The sequence below is a fragment of the Rhinoraja longicauda genome, chromosome 32, assembly GCF_053455715.1.
Source record: "Rhinoraja longicauda isolate Sanriku21f chromosome 32, sRhiLon1.1, whole genome shotgun sequence".
Lineage (NCBI taxonomy): Eukaryota > Metazoa > Chordata > Chondrichthyes > Rajiformes > Arhynchobatidae > Rhinoraja > Rhinoraja longicauda.
Window position 1 is genome coordinate 17,049,075 of NC_135984.1, and position 16,473 is coordinate 17,065,547.

Here is a 16,473-nt window from a genome sequence, read left to right on the forward strand (position 1 = left end):
CAACTCTTCCAAATATTTGGATTGTTTATATTTCAATACTTGTTTAGGTTAAATTTGTATTCAGTGATGTACTGAATAATTTAGTAGTTTGTAGGTTAATGCGCACATACACTTAGGTTGTAAGCTGCAGGTAAATGGGACTGGATCCAAATCCTAACTTGGTCGGGAATGGGTAAGGTGGGCCAAAGGGATTATTTCTATTCTGTATAGCACTCTGACTCTATAACCACCTCCAAAATTCTCAATCATTATTGCTTAATCTACAAAGTTTGAAAGATTATGACCATGGGGTTTTTACATTTTTCTCTTCTCTTTGGCAGATTATTCTCTCTCTCCTGCAATGCACTGTCCCCCTTCATCAATACTGCCACATCCTTTCTTGTCTTCCCTTCCTCGTCGTTCTGCAGCCTCTTCATCCAAGAATGTTGCACTTTGTTTTTGGGCATATCTCTGGTTTCCTTGTCGCATTCTAAGCCTGGGTGTTCAGTTGGTCTTTCAGGTCACCAACAATTGTTAAATCCACACCTTATGTTAAATGCACCTCTGTTTAACCTGTTCACTGCCAAGTTTTTTTCCACTTTTGGCCATGACCCGAGTATACTCGGGGGTGGCACTGAACAGGTTAAATGTGTAACTTGTACTCTCTTTGTCTATTCCTGCGTAACAACTCTCTATTACTTGTTCTGGAAAAATGTATCTGTCAATTTGTTCTGCTTCCGAAAGAGATCCCGACAATTATTCCTTCCTTGGCCCTAACTCTACTTCCCCTCTCCTGAACAGTTGACCGACCCATGACGTAATGGATCTTGGCTCTGGGTGCTTCTCCCCTCAGTACTCACAACTGAATGGTGACTAGAGGGCAAGATGACCTGAGAGATCAAGACACTTCTTCAGACTGAAGAAGGGTCTCAACCCGAAACATCACCTATTCCTTTTCTCCAGAGATGCTGTCTGACCCGTTGAGTTACTCCAGCTTTTTGTGTCTATCTTCAGTTTAAACCAGCATCTGCAGTTCCTTCTTACACATGTGCTGAGAGGTCTTTGGCTTAATATCGATAATATCAAAAACAATAGTGGGTCATGCAAGATTTGACAAAATTCATCCAAGTTAACAATTAACAATACATTTATGATCACTCATGGGAAGGCCTTTATATGGGTCTACAAGACATTGGACTTGTTATCACCAGGTCAAAATAATATTTCTCATTCACACTTACTGACGTGGAATTGCTTTTTACATTAAAGATAGACACACAATACAGAAGTAACACAGGGAGACAGGCAGCATTTCTGGAGAGAAGGAATGGGTGACGTTTCAGGTCAAGACCCTTCTTCACACCTATATACGTTAAGTGGATAATGCTAATTAACATGCTTTGTTTTTTTTTAAATTTAGCACAAAAAGATAAGTATGTAAGTATACAGCACAACATTTAATTTGGTTCATGTTATTTGTTACAGTCCCAGAATCTGCACCAAAAATTCTAATGACTCAGGGAGATTTAATAGCAGAGAAGGCATGTGTTTTGTACTGCCATGCGTTGGGATTTTATCCTGAGAACATCACAATGCAATGGCAACATCCTCACAACACTCAAGCTGCAAAATCAGATGCTAATATTACCACAAAACTCACCCCCTCCAAGAACTCTGATGGCACATTTAACGCAATAAGTCAAATTAATTTTACTCCCACCTTGCAAGACCACGGGACAGTCCGTACTTGCCAGGTCCTTCATACAACAAGCAAACAGTGGATAATGCAACATGTAACACTCAACGTTAATTGTAAGTATGTTCATTTTATGCTCTTTCATTACAATTTCCAATTACGTACCATGAATCTACCAGAGGTGGGCTAAGTTCTAGGTATTTTCACTTTTAGCCTTTTTATATAACTAGGTAATGTCAGAAATGGATACGTCAGTAAACTGTCCTCTCACCTTGAATTTTCAGTCTGAAATGCAAGGTTCACCAATTGACTGTGGTGAAGGTCTTCTGGATCCTGTAGTCTTAGACAATTTGGCCAGGATGTGGTGTGAAGTGAAGTGGTTCTCTGAAAATCCAAACTGAACATTAGGATGTAGGCAGCAAGTGAGCAAGTTCCCCTGGATAACAATGCCAACATTGCTATTCATGGACATTGCTGATGATTGAGAGTTAACAGTCTGTAATTAATTGACTTTTTGAATGGGACCTACCTGGTGAATAATCCATGCTGATAGCTATACTCCAATATTGTAAATGTACTGAGACAGCGTGGCTGGAGACAATGGGATAGAACATCACCCAAAGAGGCATGCTGTCTCTGCTATTGATTCCTGCCAAGATTTATAGTCCATGGGTCACATAGCAAACACTTCTAACTGGTAACAAATTTCAACAATGTTTTTCTCAATCTAGTTTAAATTGTTGAGTTATCTGGAACACGGTGGGCATTTCGAGGCATCCATTTTAGCAAGGGCCTCGAGGAGAGATAAAAAAACATTTGTCTGAATAATTACAGTGATTTTGGAATTCAGTTCTTGCGGAAAGATTGAAGAAGTTGGAATTTTACGAAGTTGAATGAAGAAACTTAAGGAAGTTAACGTATAAAATTACAGATGTTGGAACCTGAAACATGAACCAAAAGGTTGGAAGAACTCACCCAGTCCAGATGAAAGAGAAACAATAATTTGATTCATTGCCCCTTCCTTGGAAATGGAGAGGCTGGAGAGAGATTTTTGTTTAGTTTTGTTTGGAAATACAGCGCGGAAACAGGCCCTTCGATCCACCGAGTCCGTACCGACCAGCTATCCCCACACAGGAACTATCACAACATCTGCATTTGGTTCCTTCAATGTTCTTGGTTCTTGGTCCTCCAAAATATTCCAAATGTAATTTAAACTGGAGGTGGAGACCAAATTGAGATAATCATATCCAGTACACTAGATTGGACAAATCCCAATCTGCCCCTGAATGAATATTCTCTTGATTGATGAAGGGTTTTGAAAGAGAAAATTGAGAAAAGTTATTGATCAAAAATTAACCTGCACATTGCTAAATTCAAAACAGGGATGTCAAAATGTCACAAACTCGCACAGTTCTGTACACAATTGCACCGTATCAGTCAACTATTAAGCTTGCAGCCTTCCTCACCACCACTGATCCAAACAAACCATCAACTCATGAACTGCCGTGGCCACTCTTGGATTAATTGCCAGTCTGATGCACATTCACTTCTCATGGCCCTTGTTGGTTCTGCAGCCACCCATTAGGCCAAAGGGCGTATGGGAAGTATAACTGTGAATTGAAGAATTCAATGTCGTGCCATTGGGGTGTAAGCTCCCCAAGCAGAACATCAGATGCTGTTCTTTCGCTTAGTACGTGGCCTCACTCTTGTGATGGAGGAATTTATGGGCAAATTTTGGACTCCTCTTTTATACCACCACTGGAGTAATTGGCCAAATAACCTCCACAATTTTATAAAACATTCAGTATTGATAATCAAAATGTTATTTCAAATATACAAAATCGATTTCAATTGACAGGTTAAAAATGAGGCACGAGTGCAGAGGGATGACAGGAGGTACTGTGGAGCATGAAGAAAAATGCAAGGAATTGCGACCGAGATATCTCCCGGTTGCTGGACACTTTAATTCTCCTTCCCATTCCTACACAGACCTTTCTGTCCTAGGTCTCCTCCATTGTCAGAGTGAGGCTAAATGCAAATTGGAGGACCAGCATCTTATATTTCACTTGGGCAGCTTACAGCCCAGTGGTATGTATATTGATTTCTCTCACTTCAGGTAGCCCCGGCATTCCCTCTCTCTCTATCCCTCCCCAACCCAAGTCACACCAGCTTCTCATTTTCACCCTACAAGCAGCTAACAATGGCCAGTTTGCTTTATCATTGTTACTTTTTTGCATATCTTTCATTCATTGTCCTTTATCTCTTCACATCACCGTCTATATCTCTCGTTTCCCTTATCCCTACCCAGTCTGAAGAAGGGTCATGACCCGAAATGTCACCCTTTCCTTCTCTCCAGGGATGCTGCCTGTCCCACTGAGTTACTCCAGCTTTTTGTGTCTATCTTTGGTTTAAACCAGCATCTGCAGTTCCTTCTTACACACATCTAAGAAGTCGTGCTTTTTAGAAGAAATCTTGTGAAACTGAATTTTATCTATTATAAAGAACCTGATTGGTTGAGCTTTATCCCAATCATTTTTTCAAAACTCAAAGGCTCAAAAATTGATCACTAGATAATAGATGAGACATACACCTTACTATGTTAAAGATCGACACAAAATGCTGTAGTAACTCAGCGGGACAGGCAGCATACCTGGAGAGAAGGAATGGAAGCTGTTTCGGGTCAAAACCCTTCTTTAGGCTGATCTTTACATGTTATATATGAACCTCTATATGTTGCTCATGATAGCAATGTGGTCAGTAGAGAGAGATCAGAACACTGAGGGAGGAAGGAGAACACCGAGATTAAGTCAACCTGTTGTATTCTCAATCAACCAGGAAATGGATTGTCGGAGTTATTTATTTTATTTGGAATATCTAAACCAAGAATTCAATTTTATAAACTAGTCCTTTCATATGTGCATTTATGAAATACGATAGCACTAATTGTTTTGTTCCTTGTATAAATATATACAGTAAAAATGCATCTAAGATTGCTGCTATAATTCCCTGTCAGTTGTATTATGCCAATTATACTTCCACAAGGCTAGGCTTGTATACATTGAAAATTAGAAGGATGAGAGGAGATCTTATCGAAACGTATAAGATTATTAAGGGGTTGGACACGTTAGAGGCAGGAAACATGTTCCCAATGTTGGGGGAGTCCAGAACAAGGGGCCACAGTTTAAGAATAAGGGGTAGGCCATTTAGAACTGAGATGAGGAAAAACTTTTTCAGTCAGAGAGTTGTGAATCTGTAGAATTCTCTGCTTCAGAAGGCAGTGGAGGCCAATTCTCTGAATGCATTCAAGAGAGAGCTAGATAGAGCTCTTAAGGATAGCGGAGTCAGGGGGTATGGGGAGAAGGCAGGAACGGGGTACTGATTGAGAATGATCAGCCATGATCACATTGAATGGCGGTGCTGGCTCGAAGGGCCGAATGGCCTCCTCCTGCACCTATTATCTATTGTCTATTGTCTATTGTCTAAGGCTTTGTGAAGCTGCCCTTGTGACTAATGTCCTTTATTTTTCGCTGTTCTGATTGAGATGGTCCACAGCTAGTAATACATTACAGGAATTCTATTGCGGATCAATTGCAGCCGCTGCTCCAAGACATCATCTATGTTGAACCTCAGTCGTATCTTCAACTAAATTGTACCACAGACAGTAATCCAATATCCACCGTCATCTGGATGAAATCAGGAGAGCACACTGAAAGGATACAATTGACTATCGGATTAAGTCATTCAATTCTGCAGAAAGAGAAGATCGATGATTCCTTCAATGGAAAGTATATCTGCAGAGCTTACAATTCATATGGCTCCAAGGAATCATCCGTGAGAGTATACCTGACATCAGATTGGGAAAGTAAGTACCGTTATACCTGCCAAAAATCCGAATATTTTTCTAATTCGTTAATTTATAAGAGGGGTGATGCACAGAATCAGGCTCCTGCAAGAACTATGGCTCCTGCCAACTCAATGATATTCTACACTACGGTCTTTCCAGTCAGCAGAACGACAATACATGATTACAATCGAGCCATCCACACCTGATAAAGGGAAAGTATGAATATGTTTAGTGCAAGATAAAGTCCAATCAAAGATAGTCCAAGGGTCTCCAATGAGGTAGATAGCAGCTTAGAACAGCTCTCTAGTTGTTGGTAAGAAGGCTCAGTTGCCTGATTTTGCCGATGTGAATCATACATGACGTAGCCTGAATTGTATTCATCTATATGACCATCCACATTTCAGAGGGTAAGTACATTGTGGATGGAATGAATTAATGCCAATGAGAACAATCAAACATTGAAATCACAAATTAACATTTCTAGCATAATGTGTTAGTGAGAACCCAATTAATGGTATTTTTTATATTAATATTCAAAGGTGCTCAGATTTGTCAGCTATTAACATAGAGGAGTATAGCCCAATGTCTTTGCCAAACATGATGTCAAGTTAAACTGATCTCATCTGCCTGTACATGATCCATATCCCTCCATCCCCTGCATATCCATGTGCCTCTTAAACACCACTATCGTAGCTGCCTCCACCACACACCCTGGAAGTGTGTTCCAGCCCCCCACCACACTGTATAAAAAACACTTGCCCCTCACATCTCCATTAACACCCCCCCTCTCACTTTATGCCAACATTATACAACAATGAGTATACGAGTCCTAACTGCAATTTGAATGGATCGCAGTAAATCAATAACATTTGGATTCTGTCAATGAGTCTTGATTATCTGTTGCCCAGACCATAATTTGACAATACCTCCTCCACAATAATTGTCAATATCAGTGCTCTGCAAGGATGTTTTCTCAGCCCCTTACTATACTCTCAATACACTAATGACTATCCTTACTCTACTCCCAATACACTAATAACTATACGGCCAAATTCAGTTCGAAGTCCACCCACAAATTTGCAGATGACACCACTGTGGTGGGCTGGATCATGAACAATGACAAGAAAGGAAGGAGATAGTACTTACTAAAATGGTGTTAGGACAATATGGACAGAAGTCTATACATATTGACAATAACCTCTCCCTCAATGTTCGCAAGATGAGTGAGCTAGTTATCAATGTCTGAAAGTGTGGTGCAAAAAGTGCCCAAATCACCCTCAATGAAGCAGAAATGGTTGATCTTCAAATTTCTTGCCTTTAATTGTATTAATTCAATGCCTCTTATAATATAATATTATTCAATGACGCTTACAAACTTCCACAAACGTACCGTAGAAAGCCTGCTGTTGGGTTGCAACACAGCTTGGGTTGGGAACAGTTCTGCCCAAGGCCGCAAGAAATTGCAGAGAATAGTAGATGTAGCCCAGACCATCATACAGACCAGACTTCCCACCATTGATTCCATCTACACTTCACGCTGCCTCAGAAAAACAGCCAAAACAATGTAAACTTTGGCAGCCTTCTTCACAGTCCGTGACCCCAGTAATCTTGATATCATCTGCAAACTTACTATCACGGGCTTTGTCTATGAAACTGATGTGCTACAATGCTGAGAACTATATTCTGCACTTTGTATCTCCTCCTTTGCTTTATTTATTGTACTTGAGTTTGATGTGATTGTATTTATGTGCAGCATATCTAATCTGTTTTGATATCATCCAAAACAAAGCTTTTACTGTACCTCGGTAAACATGGCAATAAGAAATCTAAACCTAGATGGGCTGGTACATCTCACGTATAATGGCTTGGAGAACCTACAGCAACATTAGTGAGAAATATCTTTGCAATTCATGATATTAATACTGCACTGAATCAATACACAAGGAAGACAATTCAACTGATATTTACCAGCCTTCTTTTATACTGAAGCAAACCATAAGAAACCCAATTTTTTGTTGTCTCACAGGTCATTTCCCTGTCCGATTTGTAACGGTGCCAATCTTCGTGATGACTGTGATTTTGTTACTGCTCTGCTGCAGGAAAGGTAAATTGCCGCAGGATAGGAAACTGGTAAACAAACAAATGTGAAGCAGAAGTTTTAATAGCTATTAACATTACCCACTTAGGTATACACAAAATGCTGGACTAACTCAGAGGGTCAGGCAGCATCTCTGGAGAGATGGAATGGATGACGTTTCGGGTCGAGACCCTTCTTCAGACTGTCCATTAGCATTTGGTGTCTCCAGAGATGCTGCCTGTCCCGCTGAGTTACTCCAGCATTTTGTGTCTACCTTCGATTTAAACCAGCATCTGCAGTTCTTTCCTAAACATTCCCCACTTGATGTGATTATTTATTTAAGTAAAAGAATTTGGAATGACAAAATAATTCAAGGTGTGATACCTATGGAATACGATGGTCAGCACCATTATTACAGTTGAATAGATTGTGTCAACATGCAATAATCGAAAAGTCAGAGAGATGGTGCTACAAAAATAATGGATGAGCATTCTCCTCAGTGCAGAACAGTTGAGTCAAATGAAGTGATAATTTGAAAGGTTGATGCAAACTTAAATATTATATGGAACCATGCAGGAAGTTGCAGATAATGGGTTGATTTTTGAAATGCAGAGTTTTAAACTAGGAAATTATGATTGAAAAAAGGAAATTAAAATATTATCAACAAACCGATCTTGCATGGGAATAAGGAATTGAATAGTGGATAAAAATTGACAAGTAATGATTTGGAAGGGCAAGGTAAAATAGGAATCTTACAATGTAGTCATGGTGCAGACAAGAGCCAATATCGGTCTGTTGTAAAGGTATGTCCAGTTCTAAACAGGTTACTCTGGTCACAAAGATAAGAGCTACAAAATATTCCATGTGAAATCATGCCTAACTTTCTCACCTTCGGTTAATAGTTTCCTCTTTGATATTTGAAAAATCACTAAGAGGAAGGATTCTTAAATGGAATTTCCCTTTTGAAAATTTGGAATAATCAGCAAACAAATAGCAGCAGTCTGAAGGATTGTGGAGGTGAAGGATTCTGGGGTGTTATTGCGTCAATGTGAACAAAAAGCAGCACACATGCACTTGTCCAAATGCATTTTATTGCAACACTTCAAAAACATTTGAACAGGTACAAAGGTCGGAAAGGTTTAGAGGAATCTGGGCCAGGCAAATGGGACTACCTTGACAGGACATCTTGGTCAGCATTGATGGGTTGAGCCTGTTTCCATGTTTTATGACTATCAATAAATGTGTCAAAGCATTGATTAAATACAAAATGTCTATATTATTAAAATCAGATTTTTATGGAATAAATGCCAGATTCCAGATGAAAAAAAATGACGTATGGGAGAATTTTCCTAATAATGTATCCTTCTTTTTATTGCATAGATCGGGACTGTTTGTGCAAGTGGAGGTAAGCCTTTTATCCTTTTTATATAAATGATGGACAAACATTTTTTCTCCAATAATATGCATTAAGTAGTAAGCAAGTTTACGATAGCAAGGAGACAATCTGCAGTGTGGACTTGAGGAATTTTGAAACTCAGACTCAGGAAAAGCTTTTGTTGCATGCTAACTAGTGAGCGGAAAGACAATACATGATTACCAGCGAGCCATCCACAGTGTACAGATACACGATAAAGGGAATAAGGTGTAGTGTAAGACAAAATGCTTAACAGCAGTGTTTGGCTGAACCACAGGTGAGATAAGACCATGGGGCTGGACAGAGGGCGTTGCCATAGCCCCATCTGAAAGTAAAAAAGAGTCAGATGAGAGATTTGTCAGACCACGGGCTAAGGTCAGCAGAGGCAGGTGCAGGTAGAGAGTAATTTTTTACCGTCTTAATGATGGACAGCACATGGAGTTCAGAAAATGTATCAAAAGTTACAAACATTCACATTCAAGCTGCAATTCACACAAGAACAGATGCCGGCCATTAGTCCCTTGCAACTGCTCAACTCTTCAATCTTCAGTCTGAAGAAGGGTCTCGACCCGAAATGTCACCCATTCCTTCTCTCCTGAGATGCTGCCTGACCTGCTGAGTTACTCCAACATTTTGTGAAATAACTCTTCAATAAGATAATTGACTTGATCTTTTATCTCAATACAACTTTCCTGCATATCCCTTATTATCCAAAACATCTCCCCATCTCCCTCTCAACTGACTAAGCCTCCACCCAGGTAAGAATTCCAAAGACCTCTATCCTCAAGGTGAAGGAATTTCTTCTCCTTCCTGTCCAGAATGGTGACTTCCTTATTGTGAGTCTGTAAATGCTGGTTCCAAACATGCTCGTCTTGGGAAACATCATCCACACTATCCCATGATAATAACTTTTAATGCCTCAATGCAATCACAACATACAATATATAATATAACAGGTATGGGCCCAGTCTGCTTAATCTCTCCTCACATGACAATGCCACCATTTCAGGAATTAACTACTCTCTCTCTCCATCACAAGTAAATCTTTTCTTGTACTGGGAAACTAGACCTGTACATAACATTTCAGATGCAGTCCCACCAGCTTCGTATGCAATTGGAACCAAATGTGTCTACCTTTGTACTCAGATTCCCTTGCAATTAAAGCCAATACAGAGTTGGATCCCAATTGCATTTTGTAACTGCATTTAACTTCCAGTGATTCATTTATATACACATCTAGGTCACTCTGAGAAAGCCAGAGGTAAACTGGGAGTAACATGGCCAGAAGTGCATCACAAATAAATAGAGTGATAAAATGGAGGTAGTGAGAGATTTGTGCCATCTCTACATCTTGGAAGGTTAACTGGATATCTTCACAGTGTGGAAAAGAGGAGGGGTGTCCAAAATTGATCCTGTGAGGAATCACTTGAAAGAAGTTTCAGGGGATGAGATAAATCATACAATATGGGTCAGTCTGAAGAAGGGTCTCCCATTCCTTCTCTCCTGAGATGCTGGCTGACCTGCTGAGTTACTCCAGCATTTTGTGAATAAATACCTTCGATTTGTACCAGCATCTGCAGTTATTTTCTTATACAATGCGGGCATGTCTTTGTCATTCGTTTTAGTTGAAAACTCATTAAACTTTGAGTAGAGTTTGCTTGTACTGATGTTCAAATTGGGAAAATAACCAAAGGCATTTTTAGTAAAAAAAGTAAATGGATTAAGTGGAATGACAGAGTTGGTTGTGTGTTTGAGGAAAAAGCTGAGATGATCAGCTGGATTACCTTCCCACTCTGGACTTCATATTCCTGGGTGGTTCATAGTTGAGCATCACAGAAGAATTTTGGAACTTATTCCTCACAGCTTTGCTATTTTTCTTTCTCATTAGGAATTCGAAGCAACACAAGGACCAAAGCAGATTGGCCAAAAGTGACTCTCCAGAAGATGCTAATAGCCAAAAAGACAACATAATTACTTATAAATGCTGAGCACATGATCGTTTTACAGTGGCCAGTTAGATCTTTCTGCTAAGCTCTCTTGTAGAAACCCAATTTCCTGGTGCATCCCTGAGAAAATAAGTCTGTATTTCTTGAGGAACAAGAGGATTTCTCTTTACACATCCATCCCCCACCAGGTCTCATGGCCCTCCACTTCTTCCTTGAATCTGAGACCAATTCAGTTTCCCTCTACTAACATTCCTCTCCACCTGGTAGAAGCTTTCCACTCTCAATTACTTCTTCTTTGACTCCTCGCACTTTCTTCAAGTTAAAGGTGTCGCCATGGGTACTCGCATGGGCTCCACCAATGCCTGCCCATTTGTTGGTTACATCAAACAGTCTTTGTTCCAAATGTACTCTGGAACCCCACCTCTTTCTCGGCAATCTGAGAAATGTCCTTCCCCAAAATGTTGCCTATCCATGTTCTCCAGTGATGATGCCTGACCTGCTGGGGTGCTCCAGCACTGAGTATTTTTGTTTAACAAGTGGGTTTAATTTTCTTTGCTAATGTAACTTTTCCATTCACCCCAATATTCTGGTCCCCCACAAATAAATAATTATCTCATGAGCTTGTGCTCTCAGCTGAAAGGTAATAAAGCAATGGCCTATTCTTCATGGATAGCTTTAGTTGATTTTTTTAAACTTTATATCAAGAGCCAATAAAGTCCCAAGAGGTGATGGATCTAAATGAGCTGACATGTGTTTGAAGTCATTAACACAGATTGGCTAAAAAGTACTTGCAACAGACATTCAGGCATTGATATCTGAAATTGACATTTGGTATACTTGGTTGACCATTTTCCTGATCTCTCCCTCCCCCTGCTCCTTCTAACTACGATGGTTCCATAAGGTCTATCTTGCATTGGCTGGAAGTGTTTACAAAGGCTAACAAGCTTCCTTTGCATTCAACGTCCTGTGCCTGTTTCCTGCGTTGAAGAGAAACCTTCATAACATTTACCAGGTTTTCCTTTGTTTCCAGGTCAATGTTTGTCCCAGACAGACCTGTTCCAGGACATTAATTATCCTGAAACTGTTAGAAACAAAGGGAAGATGGTGGGCTGTTGCTGAGGAACAAAGCCAATTATTCCCGTACCAGTTTACAAAGCAGTGACGAACAAAATCATCTAAAACATTGTTAAATGCCTAGTACTTACCAATAATTCACTCACTTATGTTCAGTTTGGCTTCCATCAAAATGGTCGTCTCCGGCCACAAAGGCAGAATAAGGCACTACATGATCAGGAGAATCCTTTTGTGGCTGTGGTCATATCTGATATAATGGAGAATGTTGTGCTTGTTGAAGGTTGGTCATCTCTCCTCAAAGCCAGAGTGGATAAATCCATACTGATCTTGAGGAACTGACTGAGGTGAGAAGATTACTTTACATTGGACTGCCTTCAGTTTGGTCAAAACTGAATTCAGTAACATTGTCGGGAGTATCAAGTCAAGTCAATTTTATTTGTATAACACATTTAAACACAACCCACGTTGACCAAAGTGCTGTACATCAGTGCAGGTACTAAAAAATAACATACAATAGCACACAAACCTAACAACACATACATAAACAATTTACAGTGCCCCCTCAGAGGGCCTCAAACGCTAGGGAATAGAAATAGGTTTTGAGCCTGGACTTAAAGGAGTCGATGGAGGGGGCAGTTCTGTTGGGGAGAGGGATGCTGTTCCACAGTCTAGGAGCTGCAACCGCAAAAGCGCGGTCACCCCTGAGCTTAAGCCTAGACCGCGGGATAGTCAGTAGCCCCAAGTCGGCCGACCCGAGGGACCTGGAGATTGAGTGGTGGGTTAGAAGATTTTTGATATAGGGGGGGCAAGCCCGTTTAGGGCTTTGTATGTGAATCGGAGCTTGAAATCGATTCTGTACTGTACTGGGAGCCAGTGGAGGGAGGCCAGAATCGGGGTGATGTGGTCCCTTTTACGGGTACCCGTCAGGAGTCTCGCTGCATCGTTTTGGACCAACTGCAGGTGGGACAGGGATGATTGGCTGATCCCAGTGTATAGGGAGTTGCAGTAGTCTAGGCGGGAGGAAATGAATGCGTGGATGATTTTTTTCTAGGTCATCAAATTTGAGGAATGGTTTGATTTAAACTATGGTACGAAGCTGGAAGAAACTGGCTTTTACCACAGAGTTGACTTGCTTCTCAAACTTAAAAGCGGAGTCAAATATCATGCCAAGGTTTTTGACATGCAGTTTGACAAGGGAGGATAGGCTTCCAAGGCTGCCTGTTATCGTTTTGATGGAGTCGGGGGGGGGGGGGGGGGGGGGGCGGGGGGGCGGCGTATAGGATGACCTCAGACTTGCTCTCGTTTAACTGAAGGAAGTTCTGTGCCATCCAACATTTTATGTCCTCAAGGCAGTGCATGAGGCTGATTAAATTTGACCAGTTGTTGGGTTTCAGGGGGAGATAAAGCTGTGTCCCCACAACATGGAGCAAAGTAGATCCAGCACATTTAAAGCTCCTCTGTGGGAACAAGCGATGGGTTGTAAATGTCACCTTGCCCATATCCAAAACAAATACTTATAATAAATGTGCATTGTTTTAGAAACCACAAAACTCACTGAAAACAATATCAGATTTGATTTTAACTTACCAACATTCACATCGTGGGACATTACCTGTAACATGTAATATTGAGTGTGTACCTCTTTGGAAATTAAAGCATATGACCAACTCTGCTCTACATGCTGATGCATTGTTTTAGTGTGCAGCTTACAGGAACATTTACCTCTTCGGAGAACGCCACTGTAAGAAATGTTGTTCTGCGTGTTATAATTGTTTGGTATAAATAAAGCACATTTCTTCATTTGTTGCAGTACTGGAGGTTTGGACATGTTCACAAGATGCCACTTATTGGGTGCTTATTCAGTATTTTTCATTGCTTCCACAGTCAGGTCAAGTAGTTATCCAGCAATATCATATGGTGTTTGGACTGTCAACCTTTCTTGCCATCTCTGATTTAAAGAAAAGCCTTCATAACATTCAGTGAATAGTTCAGCAGAAAATCCACAATGGTATTAAACATTTCCCCTCAATATCTTAAATATCTTACAAAAGGTATTGATGATGAAAGCAATGATTTCACAAGCCATGATTCTGATCTGGGAAAGTTGTCAAGAGCATAAAAATGAGTCAATGATCAGAGTGTGGCAGAGGAACATATCGACAAACAAAAACCTTCCATGAATTGAAGTCTGTTGGAACTAACAACCTTGAATAAAACCAAATGTGAAGAGAGATGCTCGTGTCAGTATTCTCTCCTGGGATATGAAGTTAAAAGTCTTTTCATGTGCTTCAGCTTCCTGCAATTCATTTTCTATTGTATCCTCTGGCTCAGTAAAAACCACAAAAACACAATCTTCCTGCTGGAGTTCCCCGACTCTGAATGGCAAGGTTCATTCATGGAAGAAATCCATGTGCATCATTAACTGAGTGTATCCATGTGCTGGGCCAAGACGTTAACAGCCAGGAATGTGAAGCTGTTAACTCTCTCTGCTGCTGATCGAGCAATGAAAACTGCCATGTCATCTCCCAACTTCCCTTTTCTGAAGTCAAGGAATAGTTTCTTCTTTTAGTTGGCGTTGAGCACCACTCAACCAAATGTTCTATCTCCTGCATTCTGACTTTGTCAGCACTTGGGATTTAGCCAACAGCAGTGGGTGTCATCAGCAAATTTGTAGATAGCATTGGAGCTGTGCTTAACCACACAGTCATGGGAGAAAAGAGAGGTGAGCAGATGGCTAAGCAGGCAGCCTTGTGCCCTTATGTTCAAGGTCAGTGAGGAGGAGGTGCTGTTAATAATCTGCACAGAGTCTGTCGATAAGGGAGTAAAGGATTATGAAAATAGAAAACAAACTCCCAAAATACAAAATGTCAAATTGTTATTGTTTCTTTTTAATCCCCTAATGAAATAGCCCATATTTACTAACATCCTGATAATTAAATAAAAACTGCAGGCAATGGAACTCTAAAATAACAAGAGAAAATGTCCGAACTGCCAGTTGTTGAGGAAACATCTGTGGAGAGAGAATGTGTTAGCGTGGGAGATGATTTGTGTCAACCATGACATTGCCACCATTGGATTGAATGGCTTGTTTCAGCATGATATATTCCACATGATGTATGCAATGTAAAATGAAGCATTTCCTTAATTGTGAAATCTAATTTACTGTGATATTGCCTTGAATGTTAGCTTGGAATAAGGTGTAGAAACAAGGAACTGCTGATGCTGGTTAATACGCTAAAGGTCACAAAGTGCTGGAGTAACTCAACAGGTCAGGTAGCATCTCTGGAGAACATGGATAGGTGACATTTCAGGTCGACACCCTTTTTTCAGACAGAACATGCAGAAGGCCTATAGGAATAAGGAGATTTCTTTTGTGAAGTAGACCATCACCCTTTCATGGCATTATGGTAATGGAGTGTAACCCAAGACTACACGCATGTTTCATTAACTTTAGCAGGTAATCAAAGTCCCAAGTCTGTGGCACATTGGGAAGGTTGGATTTTTACATCTGCCAAAGATCATAAAATGTTTTTGCCTTGATCAGCCTAATCTTTAGCCAGATTTGGCAATAAACACCATTACACGAGAAAAGAGTTCTTGATTATCTATGTCAGTGTCACGGGCTCAGTATTCGCTTGCTGCTGTGGTATGGAAAATTTTCCCTTGCAGCTGCGCAAACCTTTTATTACTCAGATTATCTGGATGACCTTTCTTTTAAATTGGGAGCCGTTTTGCCATTTTCCTTTTGGCTTTCCAACACCATTAAGCAAATCTACCGACTTTATTCATACAATGTGGAAATAGGCCCTTCAGCTCACCGAGTCCATGCCAACCAGCGATCACCCGTACACTAACACTATGTGTGCTGGAACAGCTTTTGGATGTCTTCGAACGAGAGTCTTTCAAAACCGTGACATCCGAACAGACATCAAAATGTTAGTGTACAAAGCAGTGGTGATTTCAACACTCCTGTATGCATCAGAAACCTGGACAACATACAGACGCCATCTTGAAAAGTTCCATCAACGATGTCTTCGAAGCAGTTTAAATATCAGTTGGGAAAACAGAAGAACCAACATCAGCATGCTGAATGAAGCAAAAACATCAAGCATCGAAGCCTTCGTCATCAAGAACCAACTAAGATGGAGCGGTCATGTTGTTTCGATGGAAGTCGAGCATCTACCAAAGCAAACCTTCTACTCCCAGCTCCAAGAAGGCAAACGTAAAAGAGGCGGACAAAAGAAGAGATTCAAAAATGCCTTAAAAGCCAGCATGAAGAAATGTGAAATTGACGTCGACAATTGGGAAACCAATGCCAAGGACAGGAAACTCTGGCGAACCAACATCCAAAAAGGAACAACGACCTTCGAAGCTAACAGATGTGCAGAATTAGAAGAAAAGAGAAGTAAACAGAAAGAGAGGCAGCAACAACCAAAGCCCGAT